The sequence below is a fragment of the Canis aureus genome, chromosome 13, assembly GCF_053574225.1.
Source record: "Canis aureus isolate CA01 chromosome 13, VMU_Caureus_v.1.0, whole genome shotgun sequence".
Lineage (NCBI taxonomy): Eukaryota > Metazoa > Chordata > Mammalia > Carnivora > Canidae > Canis > Canis aureus.
In genome coordinates, this window is record NC_135623.1 from 43,622,058 (window position 1) to 43,647,331 (window position 25,274).

Below are 25,274 nucleotides of genomic sequence, written 5' to 3' on the forward strand. Positions count from 1 at the left end.
AGACATGGGTGCTACTGAAGAGAGAATCTGTTCCATCAATCTTGGCCAATCTGGGATCCCAAAGAAGAGGACCTGCACTGTGAATTCCTCTTTACCACTTAACCACTCAGAATCAAGCACCCACCCAACTCTAATTGCTTCTCCAAACCATTGACATTTAACATGCTTTTGGGACTTGAAGTGAGTATAGGTGAGTGAGCATGAGGGAGGAGTAGGCATGTGTAGAGAAACCTCCTCCTACAAATGAACCACTGTGTTTGTGGTAGGAGTTCAGGAGCAGTCTCTACCCATATAGTAAGTACTGTCGGCCTGTGTCCTCTAGCTGCCTGTGGCTCAGAGACGTGTGTTCTTAGGCTCAGGAGTTATTGCTGAGGCCTGGCCCTTCGTCCACCGAAGTCTTCACCTGTCTTTCTTTTGTACTTAGCTACTGTCCTCCTCCACTCATTTATGTTACCTATCTGTACCCTCCTGCTAGCCATTTGAGTCAATGACTACTTTTAGACAGACTTGTCCCCAGAAGATAACCAGAATTCAGTGTTAATTCTAAAACCGCACTGGGTTTGATGTCATAATTTAAGCAAATGCATGCAGGTCTTAAGACAATTTATGCAAATTCCTAATGATCCTCCTAGGTCAGATACCCAGCTATGGCCTTCGGTAAAATCCTGGTGCAGCCCACAGGTAGAGAATGTGTATAATTGAGCGCTGGATTGAGTCGGGGTTCTCTGAGCCTTGAAAGAACAAATGGTATAAATGTTAATAAGGACTAACATGAAGAAGAAGCCCTACAGGCTATACTGGGACATCTTTGGTTTCAAAGCAGTGAGGCACTTAATCTCTGATTTATAAACAACCCAGAACCAGATGTAGGAATATCCATTTTCTGTGAATATGATGTATCCTGCTTATGAGAAACTTTCTCCAAAGAAATAAAGAGAAGATCTGCCAACCGTTTAAATGAAGAAAAATGAGCCTTTCACTTTCATCGTGCCTGCCTTGGTGTAAGCTAGAGTATGAATGGAGAAGACGTCAACCTTACTGATGGCTCCACATTCTGGACAGAATCCTATTGTGTATTCTTGATTGAGATCTGCTCAGTGGTACCAAAAGGTGGCTTAGGGTTTTAAGAAATGATATTAACAAATCATATGCACAATTTCACCAGGCAACTAATTTTATTTTTTTGTTTTATGATGCCTCACTGTTGTATCGACACCATTTATGAGTATTAGTGGATTAAATAAAGTGATCATCATGGAAATGATTGGGAAATTGTATAACGTGAAAAGGCATTGATGGAGAACCTTAAACTGCCCTTGTCTTTGCTCAGAACCCAACTTCTGATCTATAAATGGACAAATGAAAAGTAACATTTGGACCAGGGAGAAAAATGCATCTCGGATTACTTTTCCGTTTCTAGCCTTGAGAGAGATCAGGGATGAGGGACTATAGGAGGTACTGGAAAAGGGAGTATAAATGCCAAATCCTGTCATGTATTTAAATCTGGCTGGTGACTATTTATTTTCATGTTCCTTTCATCCTCACCCAAACCATTAGGTAATCAAGTTTAGACTGTTCACATATGCATATTCAATATTTATCTTCAGGCCATTTAAACCAAGGTGCATTTCTGTGATTAAAAGTGGCACAATAAGGAGAGTTATGAAAAATGACTATAAAAGAAGAAAATTGGAGAGATAAGCTAAATAAACGAAACCAATTAGAAAACAGGCTTCGCAAAGAGATGAAAATACATGTAATTTTGTGCAAGAAGTAGATAATGTTAGTTAAAGGTTTATAAAGTAGTCGGAGAAATGAGTCAACCATTTAAATGTGAGGAAGAGATGAACCAGAAATCAGTGGAGTTGATGGAGTAAGGGAATACATTATTTGAGATTCAAGCTTTTAAAGAGGGTTTCAATCATGTTTTGAGACAGGATGTCAGAAGACCAACATGAGTGAATCACAGACATCAAGATGGGAGGTAATGAATAAACTTGAAGGAAAGAAACAGAATGATTCTGAAAGGATGAAATGCGAGTGGTAATGAATGACACACTGAGACTAAAATATGAATATTCAACAGTAATGTAAGATCATCAGATTAAATAGTTAAGAAATGATATGAATATAATAGGAAATAGAAAAGACAGAGCAGATGGAAAATAAGGCATTTTCTATTTCTCTTTTAGGATTAAGAGTTCTGATTGCAAATGGAGGGGAATAAATGTCAAGATAAATAAAATTAATGTACTTTTGGCAAATAAAGGAAGCTACTACCCAAAACAGATGAAATGATGCTCCTACACACACACACACACACACACACACACAGTTCTTATTTCTTCCAGGAAGCAGTCTCTGAAAATTCTTACATATGTCCCATTTATTATTGTATTTGGACCCTTGAAAAGGCACAATTTGTAGCTTTTTTTTTCTTTAATTTGCAATTACTTTTGTGATCTGGATCAAAATATTTTCTCATTGTTACCATGCATGGGTTTCATGGCTCCTCCGTTATTTTTCAAGGGTAAGGAACAGGGCCTGAATTTTGTTTGTCCTTTTCCCTAGCCCTGTAGCACTTGCTTGCAATGCTTTTTGACTGTTTTATTGAATGTTAGACAAAAAAAGAAATTAGGTATGCTAAAAGAGTCATGTTTTAGGAGAAAGAGACTAAAATTGAAAGGAAAAAACAGATTCAGAAATAAGTAATCTGGATTAAAAAAATAGAAAAATATTAACTGATGAGAGCTAATTCAAGCAAATGTCTGGCCATAGGGAGGTCACTATGACCATGATGAACAAAGATGTTTCAAGTTGAAAATGGACAGTTAACTCAAGCATTATTTCCCCTGACAAGGAATATCCACATAGTTACACAAATGGATATTTTTCTTTCTGTTGGGCAGACAAAACTGATTACATAACTTTTGTCAAAAGGGTCATCTTCTTGCTCTGCCAATAACAATAGAGGGTTTTGTACCTCATCAAGATGAATGTTTTAAGCCCCTGTGCCTGACCTTGAATTTCTCCCAAGTATTTTTCAAAGGCATTGAAAATTCTCATCTAAAGAGTAAAATGAATCTAACAGTTGAAACTATGGAGAAGACCAGGCTGCTAGACCTCACCAGCCAGGGGAGTAGTCTCCTGATGTTCCTTTTTACATGAAAAAAGATCTGGTCTTTAATGGGAATCCTAGCTATAAAGGCCCAAAATTGATAGTGACTTGTTAATTTAGAGGTGGAGGCAAAAAAGAGCTAATACTGTATGAAGATATATTCAGGTAATTTATAGGGAGTCTGTCTGGAAACCTTAGACTCAGGTACTGTTTGATTACCTCTCCAGGCTCAGCCTGCTAACAGACCTGTTGGCAGAATGTAGAGATCTCTATTCCCTATGTCGAAAGAACTCTTAAGTGAGGTCCCCCATATTGGGTCTCGATAAAGCCATCTTCCTGTTCTCAAGTGATCCCCCGTGACTGTGCGATGAAAGGAATCCATTTGTGGTTTTCCAGTGCAAAACAAATGCGAATTTTTTCTGTGAAACAGTAGTAGTCCGTATTATAGAGCCTTAAGCATTCTTTATGACACTGGCAAAATTTAAGTAGAGTGTGGATCTTTTCTTTCCTAAAGTGCTAATGTGGCACTTCCTGTAATCAGAGTAGGAACTGTAGATATCATTATATACTCTAAAACTCCAAAATTTACTTTCAGCTGAGTTTCAACATGATTCAGGTCCTTGATTCCATCAAGTGGGGGCAGCAATTGTTTCAATGGAATGCGACTGAGAAACGGTGAATTTATGAGCATGGCTTCCAGAAGAGAGAAAGCACATTTCATGGTGCCTGCTCAAGGCTTTGGATTGTGGGGTAGGGATTTGAATGGTCTATTGCCTCATATAAATTGAAATTCTTTCTGGGTTTACCTCTAGTCTAGGTTTGAAAGGGCTGGGACATCTGTTTCCCCCTCCCACTGCCTTCCTTTTTTTTTTTTTTTTTTTAAATCTCTCTCCATTAGCATTGCAATCTTTCTGCCCCCCCCCCTTTTTAAATAAAAGAAGCCAGTTTTGTTGTTCTGTTGAGAACTCATTTTTATTTTTCTTCTCCTCCATCCTTCCCTCCTTCATTTCTTCCTCAAGCCTTTCTCTGGGCTGGGCAGTGTTGATAGTGGGGAGACAGAGTCAAAAGATGATGGAACTGTAAGGAGAAATAGACCAATCCACTACTATAGATGGAGACTTCAATATACCTTTTTTTTTTTTTAGTAATTGACAGAGAAAAAAGAAACCTCTGGGGCTCAGGCTTGGAGGAGTTAGAGATGTGCATCATCCATTGTGGTGGTAAGTGCACTCTCCCTGTGCTTTGAGGAGAGGATGACCAGGAGGGTCTGAGGAGGGTTTCTGAGTTAGACGGCAAGCTCCCCAAGGGCTCACAATACTTAGTCGACACTGAAGGAGGTTAAGTATTGGTGGATGATGGAAAGACTGATGAAGGAACAGGTGGAGAAGGAAAGAAGGAAGAATTAAATGAGACAGTTTGCCTCCTGAAACATAAGTGAATTAATATTCAAGTGCATGAGAGCCATACTGGGTATGAGAGGTTAGCTGCTTGAGAGGGGAAAGCAAGAGCTAAAGCTTTGGTGGTTCATATATCTCTCTGTATTATGGGCTATGTGTTTATACCTCTTAACCCTCAATTATTGTTGAGTGGCCTTTGTAGATTCTCAATGAAAAAAGTATAGTTGGAATAAATGAAGGTGATTGGGACCATTGGAGGATTTTAATTAGGGGAATAAAATGGTGAAATCTGTATTTTAGAAAGGTGATCCTGGCATCAGTATGAGGTGTGGCTTTGCTGCTTTCAAGCACAGATTAGAGCAGTTTGGGTCATAGCCCCCACTTAAAGAGGGAGAAAGTGTGTGTGTGTGTGTGTGTGTGTGTGTGTGTGGCACAGAGAGAAAATGGAAAAATCAACATGCCTTGCTCCATTCTTGGATATATGTGCATTGCTCCACAACATATTTCGTACAGTGTCACAGACACAGTGGTTTAGGAAAGCACTTCAGAAACATCGGATTGGAGTTTGGAGAAGTCGAGACAGCAAGACAGCAAGACATCTACAATCGAATTAATAATGAAGGCCTGGACAAGGCAGCTGCTTGTGCAGCAAGGAACTAGGTTGGGTTCATTTACTGCTTTATCATATCTATTCTTGTGTGGAATTTTACAGGACCCTGAGTAAGAGAGCAGAGTTGGAAGGGGCCTCTAAATCTAAAATTAGGGAACTTCTGACTTCAGTCTTCCTTTGCAACAAAGCTGGGATATCTAATTTCATCCTAAAGCACTTAATTTGTTTTAGAAAAAGAAATCTAAAAAAATATATGTTAAAAGTATTTCCAGTGAGTTCCATGGTATTTAATTTCCACACCAGTGTTGAAATGACCAGATTCATAGGCATTTTGGAGCAGGAGACATGGCTGAGGTAGAAGGATTAGGTTTCTCAGGTGGAGGCTGTATTTGTTTCCTAGGATTGCTGTAACAAATTTCTACAAACTGATAGCTTAGAACACAGAAATTTTTTCTCTCACAGTTCTGGAGACCCGAAGTCTGAAATCAAGGCATTGACAGGGCTACATTCCTTCTGAAGGCTCCAAGGGAGAATCTGCTCTTTGCCTCTTCCAGCTTCTGGTGGCTGTTGACATTCTCTGACTTGTGGCCACATTACTTTCAATGCTGCCTGCATCTTCATATCGCCTTCACCCCTCATTTGGCTTCCCCTCTGTGTGTCTTTATAATAACACTTGTCTTGATTTAGGGCCCACCCAGATATTCCAGGATGGTTTCCTCGTTTCAAGATCCTTAACATAATTAGACCTGCAAAGACCCCTTGTCCAAGTAAGGTAACATGCACAGATTCTGAGGAGTAGGACATGAATATATCTTTTTTTTTTTGGGGGGGGGGGGGAGGGCTAAACCATCCAGCCTTACAGAGGGAGAGTGCACTTAGGCCAATATTTGTATATGATATTTGATCAGAAAAGACCTAGCCTATGTATGTGGTGTGGAGTGAATGCTTGTGTTCTCCCAGAGTTTGTATGCTGACACTGTTATCTGTGGTATGATGGGCCTTTGGGAGGTAAAGTCATAAGAGTGAAGCCCTCATGGTGGATTAATGCCCCGATGAAAAGAGACCGGAAGGTGCGTGTTTCCCCTCCTTCTCTGTAACATGTGGATACAATAAGAAGGCAGGCATCTGCAGACCAAGAAGGGGGCCTCCACCACCCACATGCTGGAACTGCCAGGGCCTTGATCTTGGCACCTCTCAGCCTCCAGAACAGTGAGAAATTAATGTTTGTTGTTTAAGCCACCCAGCCTATGATGTCCTGTTACAGCAGCCTGAGCTGACCGCGATAGCAGCCAAGCTAACACAGAGTGGAAAAGGATTTATTCTGCCGATGATGCTGAGCATTGGTGCTGAGCCAGGCAGGTGGAGTGGTGAGCAGTGAGCTGAGATTCGATGTTGAGGGTTTTGGTTTTTTTTTTCTTTGTTATCATGGGGGCGGGGAGGGGGGAAGAATGGGACATTTATTTTCCTGTGGCACTATTCTGGGAGATTAACCCCAAAGATGTGATGCAAAAGTCTGTTAAGAAAGGGATGCCTACGTGTATAATTTGGGGCAATTGCTTAGCGTCTCAGGTTCTCAAAATCGTCTTCTGTCAAATAAGTGACTCGAGGTGGATTATTCTAAGTTCCTTTCCACTCTTCCATTTATTTTTCCTCTGTAAGAATGTTAGAGCAGGTGTGTAGCTCCCCGGCCCCCTTTCCTTTCTTCTGGTGTTGCTAAGTGCTGGTGCTTGTACTTTGTTTCTCTCCCAGTGAACGGGTCTCCGGAGGGCTCCAGGATGGAAGCTCCCCCCTTAAGCAGATTAAAAGTTTTATGGGCAGACTATAACTCGGTAACGCACGTGTACATACATTATCATTATGACTTCGTGGAAAAGAAGATGCAGTTTGGCACAGCAGCCGGAGAGCAGACACCAGTTTGCGTGTGAAGCACGCAGCCAGGTCCACGGAAACGTTAGGTGTCCGGCAGTTGCTTGCTGAATTTGACCGCGGAGGTCTAGGAAAGGAAGTCACTGTAGGGCTGACTGCGCGGGAAGCCTCCGCGGGGGCACGGTCAGCGCTTGCCCGCGGCTCCCGAGACTTCAGCGCGGGAAGCCAGGCTTGCACTTGCCCGGGTTCCCGCGGCCGCGAGGACTCTGGCCTTGGCGCGCTGCGGCTCCGCAGTGGCCGGGGACCCCGGACTCAGCCCGACGCGCCGAGGCCGCCTGGAGCAGCTGCGACCCTCGGCCCCGGCGCGGCACCGCGGGTCTTGCGGCTTCAGCGCGGCCAGCCCCGGGCGCCGCCGCTCGCCCCACGCCCCGCACACGCTCCGGGGCCCCCTGCCCGAGCCCGCCCTCAACCTGCCTCCCGGGCAGAAGTGGGGCGACGGGAGAGGAAAGCGGAGCCAGCCCCGCGGGCGGCCCGGCGGCGCGGCGACCTGGGCACGGCCTCCACCCCCGGCAGCGGCGGGCACCTGGGCTGCCTCCCTGCACCCCGAGTCTGCGCTGGCGGATCCCTCCGCGGCTCGTCCGCCTCGGCACAACCGCAGGCTCCCTTCTGTGACGGATGAGACCTGCTTTGTTTGCTCGTTTATTAAAAGGCTTATTTATGTATTTGAGAGAGAGAGAGCGCGAAGGAGAAAGGCAGAGGGAGACGGGCGGAGAGAGGGAGAGAGAGAATCAAGCAGACTCCCCGCTGAGCACAGAGCCGGACGCCCGCCCCGTGTCACGCCCCGGAGATCCTGACCCCAGCCCAAACCAAGAGTCAGATGCTTAACTGACTGAGCCACCCGGTGCCCCATTAAACCTGTTAGTTTTTAAAGAAGCTAAAATTTGGGCAGCCCGGGTGGCTCAGCGCCGCCTTTGGCCGGGGTGTGGTCCTGGAGACCCGGGATCGAGTCCCAAGCTGGGCTCCCAGCATGGAGCCTGCTTCTCCCTCTGTCTATGTCTCTGCCTCTCTCTCTCTCTCTCTTTCTCTCTCTGTCATGAATAAATAAATAAGATCTTAAAAAAAAAAAAAGAATAGGAGTATTCCTATTATTAAAAAAAAAGCTAAAATTTTGGACAAGGGAAACCTCTACTAACTATTTAACGAATGGATAGATGAATTCGAAAGGCCTTGTGTCTGTACCAACATATGATAGTTCTAAACAAACTCAGTAGGATGGATTCCTCTAGAAAATAAGGTAAAGGTTCAAGAAAATCCATATGACATTGAGACACTTAACCTTTCATCATGCAAGATCTGCTCTTTTCACGAAATGAGTCTGTGCTATTATGCTATGATTCTAACTACATTGGGCTATAGATACTTAACCAGAGCAGACATTGGGTTTGTACCAGTCTTTAGTCAAGATGTGTTTTCTTTTTTTTTTTTTTTATTGGCATGATCTCAAAATGTTAACTTGTCACCTTCCAAGGCTTTGCCTTGCATGTCAGTGCTTGCACTCATTTTTATGTGGCTTCCAACTGCTCAACAAGCTTCTCCTGAACCAGTAACTAAATCCCTCTGCTCTCACTACTCATTGATCCTAGATAGGTTTCCATCATAAAATCTGTGATATTATATTAAACCTGACTGTGAGTCTGCCTCCATAAATGGTAGACTACTCTGGTTCTAGGGTGTACTCATTCTTGTTTTCCCAGTTTCTGGTGGCATCATTAAACCGAACTTACTGTCTATTTCAGTTCTCCCTTCCCTCCCCATGGCGGGGCATTCCTCCTTTTATCCTTCAGCTTCCACAAGTAGGTCTTTGGGCTGCTGATTAGCTGGGTACTTATGGTTTGCCTTGGAGAATGGATGTCAGCACCGGGCTTGGGGTAGAAAATGAGGTCAAGTGACCTATCTGTTTAAGAAAGAGTTAAACCTTTGGCATTAGCTGTAAACATCCAGCTAGGGAAGGGTTCCTGGAGCTCACAAGCTATCCCTTGTAGGAGGATTTCTCCTGATAAGAGCTGCTGACAACCTCCCGCCCCTCAAAAAAAGCAACATTCACTCTGTCCGAATCGCAAGCCTTTCTTGACATGTGATACTTGTTTGTTTAGTTGACTTATATGTATGATGCCTACTATGTGCCAGACCCTTTTAGATCTAATCATCTGGAAACCAGCAGGTTCTTCAGAAACAGGCAGCCAATTGAATTGACATCTGCTTTGCAAGGAAATCTTATAAAAGGAGCTTAAAATCTCCGTCTTGGGGAGTCCTCCCATTTTACCATTTTAAAATGGCTTCTTGGTGTTGAAAACTAAAATCAAAATGTTATGACTTCTTTTTGTTGTTGTTAGGATTTTATTTATTGATTCATGAGAAACCCAGAGAGAGGGGCAAGAGGGAGAGGCAGGCTCCCTGTGGAGAGCCTAATGTGAGACTCAATCCAAAGACCCCGGGATCACACCCTGAGCCAAAGGCAGATGCTCGACCTCTGAGCCACCGAGGTGCCCCAAAATGTTATGACTTCTTCAACAACCAGGTATCTCCCATCCTCCAAAGAGAGTCATTCCTTTTTCTCAGTCCCAGAGGATGATTTTAAAAGTTAAAAAGCTCGGGGATCTCTGGGTGGCTTAGCGGTTTAGCACCTGCCTTAGGCCCAGGGGGTGATCCTGGAGACCTGGGATCGAGTCCCACATCGGGCTCCCTGCATGGGGCCTGCTTCTCCCTCTGCCTGTGTCTCTGCCTCTCTCTCTCTCTCTCTGTCTGTCTCTCTGTCTCTCTCTCTCTTTCTCTCTCTGTTTCTCATGAATAAATAAATAAAATCTTTAAAAAAATAAAAATAAAAAATAAATAAAAGTTAAAAAGCCAGAAACTAGCTTTTGATCTAGTTCATCATAATTTTCCCTTTTTTATTGTTAAGCTGTAGTTTTCATAAAACAGTCTGTTCTATCCCCCACTCCCATTTAAATATTTAAGTTTCTGGGCTGTGGTAAAAATTTCTTATTCATATTAAATATTTTTGATATTTTATCTTTCATGTGACTTTTATTTTTATAATTCTGTTGCTGGAAGATTTACTGACAAAGGAACGTGGTGTTGATTATTCCATGGAGGTTCCATTTTGGTTTTGTTGTTAACTGATTTCCAGAACTTTTTAAAGGTATATGTATGAATAGTGGTTTTCTTTTTAAAGACACCTGAACTCTGGTTTAAAGCTGAGAAGACTTGACTCTGACCCCTAACTCTGCCACTTTCTAGCAAGACAGAAAAGCAATTAGAGTCAGCAGAGTGGGCAATGTGAGAATCATGTTGGAAACACTATTCTGCTCTCTCTACTGCTCCGCACCTTTTTGTTGCATGGTCTACTCCAACCCCTATCAGTGATTCTGATTGCCAAAGACTTTTCATTTATAGAATCCATCTTTTTCAGAAGATAATTGGAATTGGTATAGCCAAAAGAACTTACAATTACTTTGGTCTTATTCTGATGACTAGCTGATGTGATGTTGGGCCAATCTGTCAACTCACCTTTAAAATGGAATAAGCTAATTTCTAAAGACCTCTCTGAACCTAGAATTTAGTAACATTCTATACCTTTTGTGGAAAAAAAAAGTACTAGTCATTTGAATATACCTTATACAGTCAAGGTAAGGGTCAAATTCACTTTCCTTACTGGTAGTTTTGTATCCTTTTCATGCCCTACTCTCCTTGAATCTTTAAAAGGCTTTCCATTCAGCCTTTCATATTTACTTATTCAATAATCATTACTTAGCATGTACTGGATGCCAGTCTCTATAGCAGACACTAGGTTATAAAGATGATAAAATATTGTTGCTACTGCTGAGACATCTACTAGAAGAGGTAGCTGGTGAACACTGTACTAGAACAATGTAGAGAGTTGTGAAAAGAAGTGAGTATGCACTTCTTGACTACACCCTTTTCTTATGAGAGGTTGGGCATTTATGAACTTTCTTTGGTCTTCATTTCCCCTGCCTCTGCCTCACTACACACAAATGCACAAATGCACATACACATTTCAGTGCCACTTAAAGCATACAAGGGCCCATGTTGTGCAATGTGCTTTGATTTGGAAAATATATAATGAGAGAGGTGTAGTTTATTTTACCAGGTAGTTGATATCATATAAAGGGAGAGAAGATCAGTTTGTAACTGTCCACACTGTAAAGTAAAATGAGATACGTCTCATAAGTAAGGTCTAAAAACATCGCTGAAGGGGTTCCTAAGATGGAGAGAGCACGAGCAATTTAGAGCATCAGGAAAGGCTTGATGGAGAGGCTAACATTTCAGACAGACTTTCAGCATGGCTGAGAAATTTCAATTAAATATTGGGTGTCTTACAGCTATTGAATTTCAAAGGAAAATTTCAATGTGGAGAAAAATTACTTCATGTTTCACCTTTGGAAATGGTACTTTCTATTTCTGTTGAAATGTATTTAAAATATCTGATGTGAGTTAGAGTTCTGGCCAATAGAAGCCCTTTTAGCTGACTCGCCAGGTTTGCCTGGGCACTTCCACTCCTACCAAATACTTTGTGCATTTACTAAAAGACACTTGTATTTGTTCCCAAACTGGGTATAATTTAATTAAATGTTATGTAAAACTGATGAAATATGAGAGAGAGAGAGAGAGAGAGAGAAGACAGGAGTTGTTATTTTTACAAAAATTAAATTGCTTTAGAAGAGCTAAAGAAAGGTGAGTCACTAAAGAATTGCTATTAAATTGGGAGCAGATAAAAAAAAAGGTAAAATTTTGGGAAAAAGTAATAAAAGAAATTCCATTCAGCAGACCCACGCTTGAAGAAAAAGCTTTGACTTTACCTAAAAATTTGATTAAAATAAAACTTTGGCGTTAAATATATATCATTTTTATGATCCCCTGTATTAATTCACTTTTTCAATTGAGTCTTGCAAATTGCATTGTGTAATGAGGTCTCTACTAACTCTGCCCTAATTCTAAATCCTGCAGACTTTATCAGAGCCTTCAGTATAATATTGCAGGAGTTCTGCAGCAGTTCATTGGTTTGATCTATAGTCCTAGTATATACATTTATCATCAGGCATAAACTCCAACTTTCACAAAACCAAAAGAGCCAAGAGGCCAACACCATGAATTCTGATAAAAGGAAAAGAGAAAAAGAGAGACTCAGAATTCCCTATCCTATATATTTTCTTCTCATTTTACCTCTTCTCGCTGGGCAATCCCTTCCACTTCTACTTTTTTTCTACATGCTAACACCCAAATCTTTTTTTCCTGCCCCAAGTTCTCCACATCTTTCTTACTGGGGGAGCTGTACACACTTCATCTAATTTCACAAAGTCTTTGGCTGTTAATGAGGACACTTTTAAACTATATTATAATAGCTTCCTGACTATATTTGCTGGTGCATGTTAATGTCCTTTTCCACCTCCCAAAACAGAATCTCCAAATATCAATATAGCCACTGAACATGAATTACATATAGAAAATGTACATTGTGGATAAATGAACTGGAACACCTAACAAAACACGTCTTACTGGTCATTTTTTTGAACAAAGATAATAAGGCACAAATGATAATGCTGATAAGATTTTGTGTCATTCTCCTATCATTAGAGATTTATAATTTATTATAATGATTACCCTTGATAGGTGCCAGTGTATACTAATGCCAATATTTTTCTATTTTAGCTGTGGGATTTTTTTTTCCAGTTAACAGCCTACTAATTCACTATGAATTATTTTCTTACTATATTTTGATATGCAGCCTACTTTATAAGTTTGAAAATATATTTTCCATACAAAACGACCTAAAAATCATTATCGACATATATCTGATAAAAATACTGACATTTTTTCCCCAAAAATATTTCTTTGTAAAATAAGCATGCATCTTAACTCTGCATGACTTACATGTCAGGGAATATGGTGCTTACCACTCCTGTGGGATATAGGGGTCTTTGAGTTCAAGCCTGTGTCAGTATGTTTGCAGGTGGGGCCCAGAATATCTACTCAACTCTAGCTCTCACTCCAACCCCTGTGTTTTACAGTCAAGTGTAAGCACTGTTGTATAGCCCACCACCATCTGGTGGAAAGACACTGAAATGCAGACCATGGTCTTGGATAAATAACTTTTGAGCAATATAATTGGCCATTTTGATCAGGCTTCAGAGATATAGAAGTTATACTTTTCGATTTTGCTGTCGAACAAATGCAGAGGAAGTAGTTAAATCCAAGCAAGAGATGTGGAGCTGCTTTGTGTGTTTAATTTACTCCTGTGGTTCAGTTTCTCACTAACAGCAAAAAGTGGACTTGGCAGGGGCACACACATCTGTCTCAGATATGAGGTAAATTTCTGTCACAGTCTGTCCCCCCTTCTCCCTCTGCCTTGCACTTTGTCTGTCTGAATTGTCTTTGATCATAGTAATACTTTACACTGTAGTTGGTTATGGAGAACATTGTCTTTGCAAGACTAGCTGGCCAGAAGGTTAGTGATTTTCAAAGTAATATTATTCTTGGCTGACTGCAGTGTTTTGGTTTTCTCAGCATCCCTCTTCCCTGGCTGCCTTTTGTCACTTGCTAGCAGCCCCACATCTTTGATTTTCTTGCCTTACAACCAAGTCTTGACTGCCTAGCTGCCACTTACCTTTTCCTTTCATTGCTACTTTTTTCCAGGTTCCTCTAAGTGTGCCGGTTTCTAATATGCATATTGCAATTTTTCCTTTCACCCTTTTTCCCCATCTAATTTTGTTGCTTCTTGACTTTCCTTTTTAAGTAGGCTCCATGCTCAACATGGAGCTCAAACTCAAGACCCTGAGATCAGGACTCACGTGTCTACTGACTGAGTTAGCTAAGTGCTCCTCTTCTTAATTCTCTTGTTTCATACTTTCTTCAGGAATCCAAGGCCAAGACAAGCAATCTATTTATAACTTGGAGAAATATTATTAACCAAAATTCCTCCAAGGGCCAGATGAACACAGTAATGAGTCAAGCAAGTGGGTCAGAGGCAGAAGTGAGAGGCCAAAAACAATCTGCCCAGGTGGATTGCTAGAATAGGGGCTTAGGGAAGCCTGGCTACCCAGTGTTTTAAGAGAAGAGAGTAATCCAACACTTTAAGTGCAATATCCTGGTTTTTAAATATTGGCACCTAATTTATTTTTAAAACCCTGTGACAGAAAAAAAATAGCATAGTGGTACAAAATATCCTGCAATGCCTTTTTGCACATGCTTGTAGAAATGATGCTACCCTTCCTGTTCTTATCTCCCCTGCTGCCCTGGGAGTGGTTCTCATTGTTGCTTAAGTTCAGATTGCTTCCTGTAAGGAGAGCCACCAAGACAATAAGAGTTCAGATCTTCCCTGGATATTCTGGACTGAAGATTTGTGTCTCCCCCCAAATTCATACCTTAAAACTCTAAACCCTCAACCTGATGGTTTTAGGGGATGGGGCCATTGGGAGGTAGTTAGGTTTACATGAAGTCATGAGAGGGTGGAACCCGCATGATGGGGTTAGTGTCCCTCTAAGGGGAGGAGACTAGGGCTCTCTCTACCACAGGAGGACACAGCAAGAAGGTAGTCATCTGCAAACCAGGTAGAGCCTTCACCAGGTACTGGATCTGTTGGCATCTTGACCTTGGACCTCCCAGCCTTCAGAATTGTGAGAAGCAAATGTTTGTTGTTTAAGCCACCTGGTCTGTGGTATTTCGTTATAGCAGCTGAACCAACTAAGACACAGAGTCAACTTCTGGGTAGTTTAGAGTGTACCAGAGTTTAGTGGTAGGGTATTCAGATAGGAACCTTTTTTTCGCCTCACTTCATGTTTCCATGGAGAAGGGCATCACAGAATTTCTTCCTATCTTTTCTGCTTCTTGCCTTACTTCTTCCAGAGGTAGAAGAATGAACTGTGTGACTGGAACTGCAGGAGCAAGCACAGGATGTACTGTGAAGAGCCTTCTCTGTTCTTTTCCTTTCTGAGCCAGGGGGTGCACCTTCTACTCTATCCTTCCATGTTGAAGATAGGAAGCCTACGGTAGCAGGGCTGCCTGTGACACAGGCATGATTTTTATAACCACTGGCTTCAAATTAGGAAGCCCATTGTTTCTGCACACCTAATCTGTGTTTTCCACAGGACAGTAAAGTTCACACTGTGGTCATCATCTGCCTGATGTCCCCATCTCTTCTGTCTCTTAAGTGGTTCTAAACTCTAGTGAAGTGGAATGTACCTTCTTATCTCAGACAGCAGACTTTAGGTCCTTTGATGCTAAATACACTCTAATTTCAAGCCTGTTCAGGAATAATCTATCTTTCTGTGCTTCCCTAAAAGCATTTGTCCCTCCCTTTCTGCTTGTCCCTAGGATGGGCCAACACAATTGTATTCTGGAAAGGGAGATGCCAGAGACGGTATTGTTCTGCCCTCGGGACTTACAGTCTGTGTTTGTTTTTAGTACTCTTACAAGATCTTTCCTATGTGGACATCATATATGGGTTTATATTCTCTTATGATTTTGTAATTGTTGGCTCTCTTATTATTATTTTCTTCCTCCCAGTAATTTCATAGGCTTGAGTTAACATATTTTATCTCTTCTGATGTTAGATCAGAAAGTAGGACCACTACTTTTCTTCTTCTCATCAAGTGTCATCAAACATCATCTCACATGTTTGTATCAGAAACATTTGTTTCCTTCCAAATCTTTTCATCATACCCATATTCTGGAGAGAAGACAGAGCGATGGGAGACCAGTGTATAATGTACCTCAGATCCTAATTATATTAATCAAAGCAAAGTTCTATTTAGTCGGGTTCATTAGGCACTAAAAAAATCATCATCAGGGCTTCAGCAATGAAGAAAAAAGAAACAAAATGTAGGACTTTATAAAGAAGACCACAGCTTGGAACTAGAGAAAAAAAATATTGTTGTTGTTGTTGTTGTTATAATATACCAAAGCTCAGCATGTGGCATTCATCACTGTCCACTGACCATATGTTAAGTCAGGATTGAAGATTTCACTATTGAATTTATAATTCTGTAGAAAATGGTCTTCTCAGGAATATGATAGAGGTCCTCCCCAAATCCACCCTGAATCTTCCACTCCTTAGCCAGCCTTTTCCATGATAATGTATAGAATCCTTATCCATTTAAATTCTACCCCCATCCTTGCCTCAAATACTGCTTTCACCCACCCCTAATTAAAATCTGTCTTTTCTGTGACAATATCATTTACCTAGAAGCTGCCTCCAGTGAGGGGTATCCTTTTCTCTATCTTGAGTCAGATGTTTAAGAAGAAGAATCGTCAATATTATTCCTCACTGGGATTCCTGGATGTTTGTTTTGTCACTATCATTCAGCAAAAAACTTTCTCTTACAAGTGGATACAAATTACATCCACCTTGGACATACCAATCTAACTCAGAGACTTCAGTACCTGTTTCTTCTTTAACCTACTTTGTGCAAGGGCCTCCTTGACAGCAACACCTATATTGATGGCCTCTAGCATCCTGACATTGCTGCTTTTCAACTCTGATGACCTGCCTTAATCTGGCCCTTGATCCATCTACTTAGTACTCCCTCTCTCTTGCTACTCACCCTGACCTTTCCTCTGCCTCCTTTTTTTTTTTTTAAAGATTTTATTTATTTATTCATGAGAGATACAGAGAAAGAGAGAGAGAGAGAGAGAGGCAGAGACACAGACAGAGACAGAGACACAGGCAGAGACACAGGCTCCATGCAGGGAACCTGATATGGGACTCGATCCTGGGACTCCAGGATCATGCCCCGGGCTAAGGCATGATCAGCGCTAAACCCGCTGAGCCACTCAGGGATCCCTCCTCTGCCTCCTTGAAGTTTTTATTATTTTTTATTTTTTATTGGTGTTCAATTTGTCAACATATAGAATAACACCCAGTGTTGGTTTTTTTTTTTCCCTGATTCATCTGAACAGTTGTCATGTCTTCCTTCTCTGAACACCCATAGTGCTTTGCTTCTTTCTTTCTCTCTCTTACTACATATGTACCTTGTGTTAGAGTCCTCTTGTTCCTCTAGCCCCAATACCTTACCAGAGGTAGAATGGAGTAGAAGAAAAATGTGGAGTGGAATCAGACTGATCTGACTTCACATGCCAGTAACTCTGCTGCTTACTGGATTTGTGATCTTTGATAACCTACTCTAACATTTTAAGCTTCAATGAGTTTGGTCTTTTCCTGAAAGCGAGGAGCAATAATATCTATATTAACAGGTTGGTTTTGAAGACTTAATGGAAAAGTACAGGTAAAGCACCTAACAAATTTTTCAAAAGATTTATTTGAGAGAGAGAGAGAGAGTCTCAAACAGACCCTTGCTGAGCACTGAGCCCAGTGAGAAGCTCGATCTCACAACCCATGAGATCATGACTTGAACTGAAATCAAGAGTCAGAGCTTAACCAACTGAACCACCCAGGCCCCCCTGCATCTAACATAATTTTTGTTAGATAGCAACTAGAAAATACAAGGAAGTTATTATTACTGGAAACTAGAAGAAAGGACTTTTACTGATCTTCATTCCTATGTGTTGTGCCTTGCTCAATGGATATGATGGTTAATATTTATTGAAAGATACATGAACAAATGAATGGGAGAATGATTGAAAAAAACACTTCCTGCTCATGAGTTATTTTACATCGGAATAAAAATGAAAGCTATTGTGTTAGAAACTGAGAAGTTATTAGTCTTGCCTTTGGTATTAGTTTCCCGAGGCTGCTGTAACAAAGTACTACAGACTGGATGGCTTCAACAACAGCAATTTATTGTCACAATTCTAGGGGCAAGAAGTCTAAGATCAAGGTATTGACAAGGTTGATTCCTTCTAAGAGCCATGAGGAAAGGATCTGCTCCAGGCCTCTGGTAGTTTGCTGGCAATCTTTGGTGGTTTTTGGCTTGTAGAAGCATTATCTAATCTCTGTTTTCATCGTCACATGACATTCCTCCTGTGTATCCACATCATCATCCCTCTGCACAGGTCTGTCTTGCATCTAGCTCCTCCTATTTTTGTAAGGACATTGTCATATTGGATTAGTGCTCACTCTAATGACCTCATCATAATGTGATCATCTGCCAACATCCTATCCCCAAATAAGGTTACATTCACAGTGAGGAATTAGGCTTCACTATCTTTTGGGGGTGCACAATTCAACCTGTAACAGCTTCTAATCTATAGAAACTCTAACATATGTAGGGATACAAGACCATATAAAATAATTGATAAGAAGGAATATATATTTAATCATAAATTATGATTTCATGAATGACATAAACCCCTAAGTATTCTAGATTTAATAAAAATGATTATTTGCAGCATCAAGGCAAACTTCATGGAAAAGGATGATTTGAAGGTGGGCTCTTTCCTTAAATAAATGTTATTTCTAAATAACCATGTTTTCTATATGTTGTTACTGGTTAACATTTTGAAATAGCTTCAGATTACTTGAGTTAATGAGACAGCTCGAACAATGGGATCAGACTGTTAATGTGGCATACAATAAATGTGTGTTGCAAGAAAGAAGTTTCCAGGGAACAAGGATTGCTATAGTAACCTGATATATCATTAAAAATGTAATGAATAAATATCATCAGGCTCTCAGATTCACTGCACAGAAAAACTTCAAGACTGGTATAACCAAGTAGTTCTCATGCTGATTTCTCAATGTTTTGTGAGCTAAATCAGAGTGATTGTCCATTAGCAAAAAAAAATAACAATAATATTCAGGTAGTTCAAGACTCCATAAGGTGCATAAAAACTCTTTCAATATCACTGTGGAGAGTGTCTTTGGCCCCAGCTGACTGAAAGGTTTGTAGATAACTCCTGGAAGCTATGTAGCCCACTGGTACTTGAGGTAGGTAGGTAGAGCTTATAGTTTGCAAAACAAAGCCAATGGCCCCATTTGGTCAGGGAAATTGGGGTGTGGGTTGTCTGTGTTAAGACAACAAAAAGCTTTGCCAGATTAGAGCTCCTTCTCCCACTGCTCCTTGGCAGGGAAGCTAATTCCTAGCCCCACACAATGACTACAGCCTTCAGCCTGTCTAAGCAGGGAACCTAACCAGAGTACGTGGAAGGGCCTTAGCCCATTCATCAGCCTTACATACAGAGTACGTGGAAGGGCCTTAGCCCATTACATCAGCCTTACATACATACATCCCATGCAGAACAAAACAAGAAGTTTCGGCTGGCCTCAGGGAATTCAGTGCACACTCTGGCCTAATTTGGGTCCCCAAACAATGAGTTATATAGGTCCTACTGCCCTGCCAGGGTAGGGAAATTAATTCATAGCCCTACTTACTACTGAATACAGTTCCCAGTCCTGAATATAGTTAAATCTGACCAGAGAATCCAAGCAACTATGAAACATATCCTACATCCTCACTTGTGTAGGGAACCAAGCCAGCAGTCCCATTCAACTGTTCTCAGCCAGGGACACATGCTCCCATCCCTGTCCTTAGAGCTCCAACAATTGCCTTGTCCCAAAATAGACCAAAATAGCCAGTTCTACCTTCCCATGGACATTACCAACAAACACATCTAGAAATGCAAACTGAGATGACTAGTGAAGAACTACCTTTGCCATAGCAAATCTGTGAAGTCTAGAAGAGGAGACTGATTACTCAGATGTGCAGATAAAGTACAAATACAGCTGTGCAAGCAAATGTGACATCACCAAAGGAAACTAAGATATCTCTAATAACTGATCCTGAAGAAATGGAGATCTATGTATTTCAGACAAAGAATTCAGAATAGCCTTCTTAAAGAAGTGAACTACAAGAAAACACAGACAACTAAATAAAATTGGGAAAACAATGAATAAACAAAACAAGTTTGACAATGAAAGAGCAAATACCAAAAGAAAACAAATTCTATAGTTGAAAAATACAATAACTGAACTGAAGAATTCAGTAGAGTTCTGTAGAGAGTTTCAAAAGTAGACTCAGCCATACCTAAGAAAGAATCAGTCACCTGCAGAATAAGACATTGAAAATTACCTAGTCAGAGAAGAAAAAAAAAAGAAAAAGAATAAAGAAGCCCTATAGTAATTATAAGACACAATGAAAAGAAACAATATTTATATAATAGGAATTGGAGAAGAAGAACATAAAGAGAAAGGGACAGAAAGTATATTTAAAGCAATAATGGCTAAGAACTTCCTGAACCTGGGGACAAAGATGGACATCCAGATCTGCGAGATCCAAAGGACCCCAAATAGGGCTACACTGAGTCACATTATAATTAAATTGTCAAAAGTCAAAGAGAAAGAATTTTAAGAGCAGCAACAGAACAGAGAAGTATAAGGGAACCCCTATAAGATTATTGGTGGGTTTCTGAACAGAAACTTTTTGGGCCAGGAGAGAATGGGGTGACATATTCAAAATATTGGAAGAGGGGGATCCCTGGGTGGCTCAGCAGTTTAGTGCCTGCCTTCAGCCCAGGGTATGATCCTGGGGTCCCAGGATCGAGTCCCACATCAGGCTCCCTGCATGGGCCCTGCTTCTCCCTCTGCCTGTGTCTCTTCCTCTCTCTCTCTCTCTCTCTCTCTCTCTCTCTCGAATAAATAAATAAAGTCTTTAAAATATGTATATTGAAAGAAAACTGTCAACCAAGAATTCTATACCTGGCAAAGCCATCCTTCAGAAATGAAGAAGGGATAAAGACTTTCCCAAATAAACAAATGCTGAGGGAGTTCATTACACCAGATCTGCCTTACAAGAAAAGCTAGAAGGAATTCTTTGAGTGGAAGTAAAGGAACACTAATTAACATCATAAAAAACATAGAAATGTAGTACCCAACTAACTGATAATGATAACTATATGATTATATTAGATTCTACAATATGGTAATAATGGTGCATAATTTACTTTTACGACAAAAGTTAAAAACAGGGGTTCCTGGGTGGCTCAGTCAGTTAAACATCTGCCTTCAGCTCCGATCAGGATTCCAGGGTCCTGGGATCCAGCCCCATGTCAGGCTTCCTGCTCAGTGGAGAGCCTGCTTCTCCCTCTCCCTCTGCTGCTCCCCCTGCTTGTACTCTCTCTTTCTGTACAAATAACCAAATCTTAAAAGAAAATAAAAGTTAAAAACAAAACCAAATGTAGTAACAATACCCATAATTATAATAATCTGTTATAAGTTATGCAATATAAGAAACATGTAAATTGTAATAGCAGTAACCTAACTCTTCCAAAAAATTGAAGCGGGAACAGTCCCAAACTCATTTTAGGAGACCTGTATTATCCTGATAGAAAAATCAGAAAAGGACCATACTAGAAAAGAAAACTACTGGTCTGATGAATATAGATGTAGCAGTTCTCAATAAAATACTATCAAACCAAATTCACAAGCAAATTAAAAGGAACATATACCATAGCCAAGGAAGATTTATCCCTGGGACTTAAGGATGGTTCCACATAATGTGATACATCACATTACAGAATGAAAGAATCATATGATTGTCTCAATGGACACAGATAAAGCATTTGACAAAATTTAGCATCTATGATAAAAGCTCTTAACAAATTAAGCATATAAAGAACATATCTCAACATAATAAAGGCCATATATTACAAGGTCATAGTTAACATCATACTTGATGATGAAAGATTAAAAGTTTTTCCTCTAAGGTCAAGAAAAATACAAGATGTCCACTCTTACCATTCGTATTCAGCATAATACTAGGAGTCCTGGCTAGAGTAATCAGGGAAGAAGAAGGAGAAGGGGGGGGAGGGGGGAGGAAAGAGGAAGAAAGAAAGAGAGAGACAGAGAGGGAGGGAGGGAAAGAATGAAAGAAAGGAAAGAAAGAAAGAAAGAAAGAAAGAAAGAAAGAAAGAAAGAAAGAAGAAAGAAAGAAAGAAAGAAAGAAAGACTATCAGAATTGGAAAGGAAGAAGTAAAATTGTCTCTCTTTGCAAATGACATGATTTTGTATTTAGAAAATCCTAAAGACTCAACCAAAAAGCTTTCAAGATATAACCAATGAATTTAGTAAAGTTGCAGGACAGAAAATTAACATACAAAAATCTATAGCATTTCTATGCACTAAGAACTACTTTTCTAAAAAAGAAATAAAGAAACTGATCCAATTTACAATAACATCAAAAACAATAAAATACTTAGGAATAAATTTAACTCTAAAAATTATACGACATTGAAGAAAGAAAGAAAAGAAGATGCATATTCACAAATTGGAAGAATTAATATTGTTAAAATGTCAATGCTACCACAAGCCATCTCTAGATTCAGTGCAAACCCCATCAAGATTCCAAGGGCATTTTTTTATAGAAGTAAAAAAGGAAATCACTCCTTAAGTGAATATGGAACTACAAAGACCTTGAATAGCCAAAGAAGTCCTGATAAAGAAGAACAACGCAAAAGAGATCACACTTCCTGATTTCAAACTATTCTATAAACTGTAGTCATCAAAACAGCATGTACTGGCATAAAACACACACACACACACACACACACACATACACACACACACACACAGAGAGAAAAATAGACCAAAGAAACAGAATTATGAGACCAGAAATAAACCCAAGTGTGTGTGGTCAAATAATATTTGGCAAAGGAACCAAGAATACTCAATGGAAAAAACACAGTCTCTTCAATAAATGATGCTAGGATAATTGCTTATTTACATGTAGAAGAACCAGCGTGGACCCATATCTTACACCACTCACAAAAATTACCTCAATATGGATTAAAGACTTCTGTGTAAGACCTGAAACCATGAAACTCCTAAAAGAACACATAAGACTAGAGCTCCTTGACATGGGTCTTGGTAATGATTTTGGGGGCATGACACCTAAAGCATAAGCAGCAAAATAAAAAATAAGGAAGTGGGACTACATCAAACTGAAAAGCTTCTGCACTGCAAAAGAAACCATCCACAAAGTTAAAAGACAATCTATGGAATGGAAAAAATATTTTCAAGCCATATATCTGATAAGGGGTTCATTTCCAAAATATATAAAGAACTTCTACAACTCAATAGCAAAATAACTGGGCAAAGGACCTGAACAAACATTTCTCCAAAGAAGATATATGAAAGGCCAACAAGTACATGAAAAGATACTCAACATTACTGTCATTAGGAAAATACAAATTATAACAACAAGCAGCTATCATCTTATACCTATAAGAATGGCCATCTCCAAAAAGGCAAAAGATAACTAATGCTGTCATGGACATAGAGGAAAGGGAACCATTGTGCACTGTTGCTAGGATTGCACGTTGGTGCAGCCACCATGGAAAACAATATGGAGGATCCTCAAAAAAAGTAAACATAAAACTACCATGAGATCCAGCAATTCCACTTGTGGGAATATATCCAAAGGAAATGAAAACATTAACTTCAAAAAATATTATGTTCATGGCAAAATTATTTCTAATAGCCAAGACATGGAAACAGCCTAAGTGTCCATTGATGAATGAATGAATGAAGAAATATATATATATAATAAATAAATATATATATATACACACACATACACACACACCACTATGGAATGTTATTCAGCCATTAAAAATGAGGAAATCCTACCATTTGCAATAACATGAATGAAACTTGAAGGCATTTTGGTAAGTGAATTGAGTTAGAAAATGAAAGACAAGTGCTGTATGATCTCACTTATGTGTGGAATCTAAAAAAGAAAAAACAACCAACAAAAAACCCAAATGTGTCGGAAAGGTGATCACACTTCTTGTTACTGGAGGAAGAGAGTGGGGGGAGAGGAAATTGGAGGAAATTGCTCAAAAGATACAAACTTCCAGTTGTAAATACATACTAGGGATGTAATGTACAGTATGAAGACTGTGCCAACACTGCTGTGTGATCTATAGGAAGTTTGTTCAGAGAGTAAGTCCTATGACTTCTCATCCAAGGAGAAAATACTTTTCCTTTTTTTTTTTCTTTCTTTTGATTGTATCTTTTCAAGAAGATGGATGTTAATGGGACCTGTTGTGGTAACCATTTCACTATGTATATGTAAATCAAGCCACATGCTGTACAGCTTAAACTCATACAATGATGTATGTCAATTTTTTTTCAACAAAACTGGAAAAGGCTCCTCACCAAAAATGGAAAAAGAATAAGCAAACTCCTTCAGTATGACCTTTTGACTAAAATCACTGCCATTATCCTCAAAACATTAATTTTAGCTCTAAGAAATAGTCATAGGAATAGACCTGGTTATATGCTTTTCAAGAGAAATCATAGTTTGCCAACTTTGAAGAGTGCGATAGATGCTGTAGTATCTTGGTATTCATACAGCGTTAGAAGGGAGATCTTTCTGTTAGAGCTCTCATCTGCTGTTATTGGATTGACCTTTCAGTTCCCACCTTTTCTCTCCTCCATCTTAATTCACTTACTTCCTTAGATGTATCTTGTTTGCCCGTTTCTTTAAACTTATTGCATCAGTCACTGAAGGAATGAGGCAGATGCTCTAGCAGTCCAAGCATTAAATAAAATCCAGCCTTTTGGGTAGGAGACATGGAAGGCACAACTTGGGAGTGTGATAGAGGAAACATGGTAGTCAAAAGACAGCTCTTCTCCTAATTTCATCAGCCCTCTCTCCAGTAGCGACTTTCTGGATCTCCCATGGAACATCTGTACTTTTGTTCTCAGTGTCTTTATACCCATTTTGCCTGATAGGAATGTGATGATATCACCAGTGGTCTTTATGGCTTTGCCATGCTCCTCCTAACACAGGGCCTTTGCACAGGCTGTTCCCTGTCTCTGGGATATGGTTTCTTCTCATGTGGCCTAGTTAATTATCCATTTGTCCTTCAGATTACAGCTCCAGCCTTCCTTCCTCAGATAAGTCTTCACCTGACTAATCAAATTCCCTTCCTAAAGCCTCTCCTAACACATGTACCTTTTGTTTATAGCACTTGTCATGTTGACACCTGTATGACAGTTCGATCAATGAGAGCTCAATCATGGCATCAGCTGTTTTTACTTGCTGCTGTCTTCCCAATTCTGGTATGTAGTACTATCCTGATAAATATTTATTAAACAAGTGAGCAAATAGCTGTGTTCCTTGGATTACACTTAAGAATTTCTGAGTTGGATACGCTTGCATCCAAGAATCATTCAGTTTTGTGTTTGCACTGGCACAGTGTGCTGGCAGTTCATGCGATGCGGTCCCACAGTCTATGGTGATAGCCTTAATGGCTGTTGAAAACTGACGCATGATATTGCTCTCTCTTATTTCTGGTGGTAGGTTTTATA

General features: G+C 40.1%; 1 long non-coding RNA gene across 1 annotated transcript in view; it reads left to right on the forward strand.

Moving 5' to 3' along the window:
• The first annotated feature begins 255 nt into the window (after positions 1 to 255).
• The window catches only part of LOC144282375 (uncharacterized), a 36,505-nt gene continuing 11,486 nt past the window's right edge, over positions 256 to 25,274 (forward strand). Inside the window, exons 1-3 of the long non-coding RNA XR_013350816.1 lie at positions 256 to 3,868; positions 4,264 to 4,338; positions 24,932 to 25,025. This is a non-coding gene — a long non-coding RNA (uncharacterized LOC144282375). The remainder of the gene's footprint in view (positions 3,869 to 4,263; positions 4,339 to 24,931; positions 25,026 to 25,274) is intronic.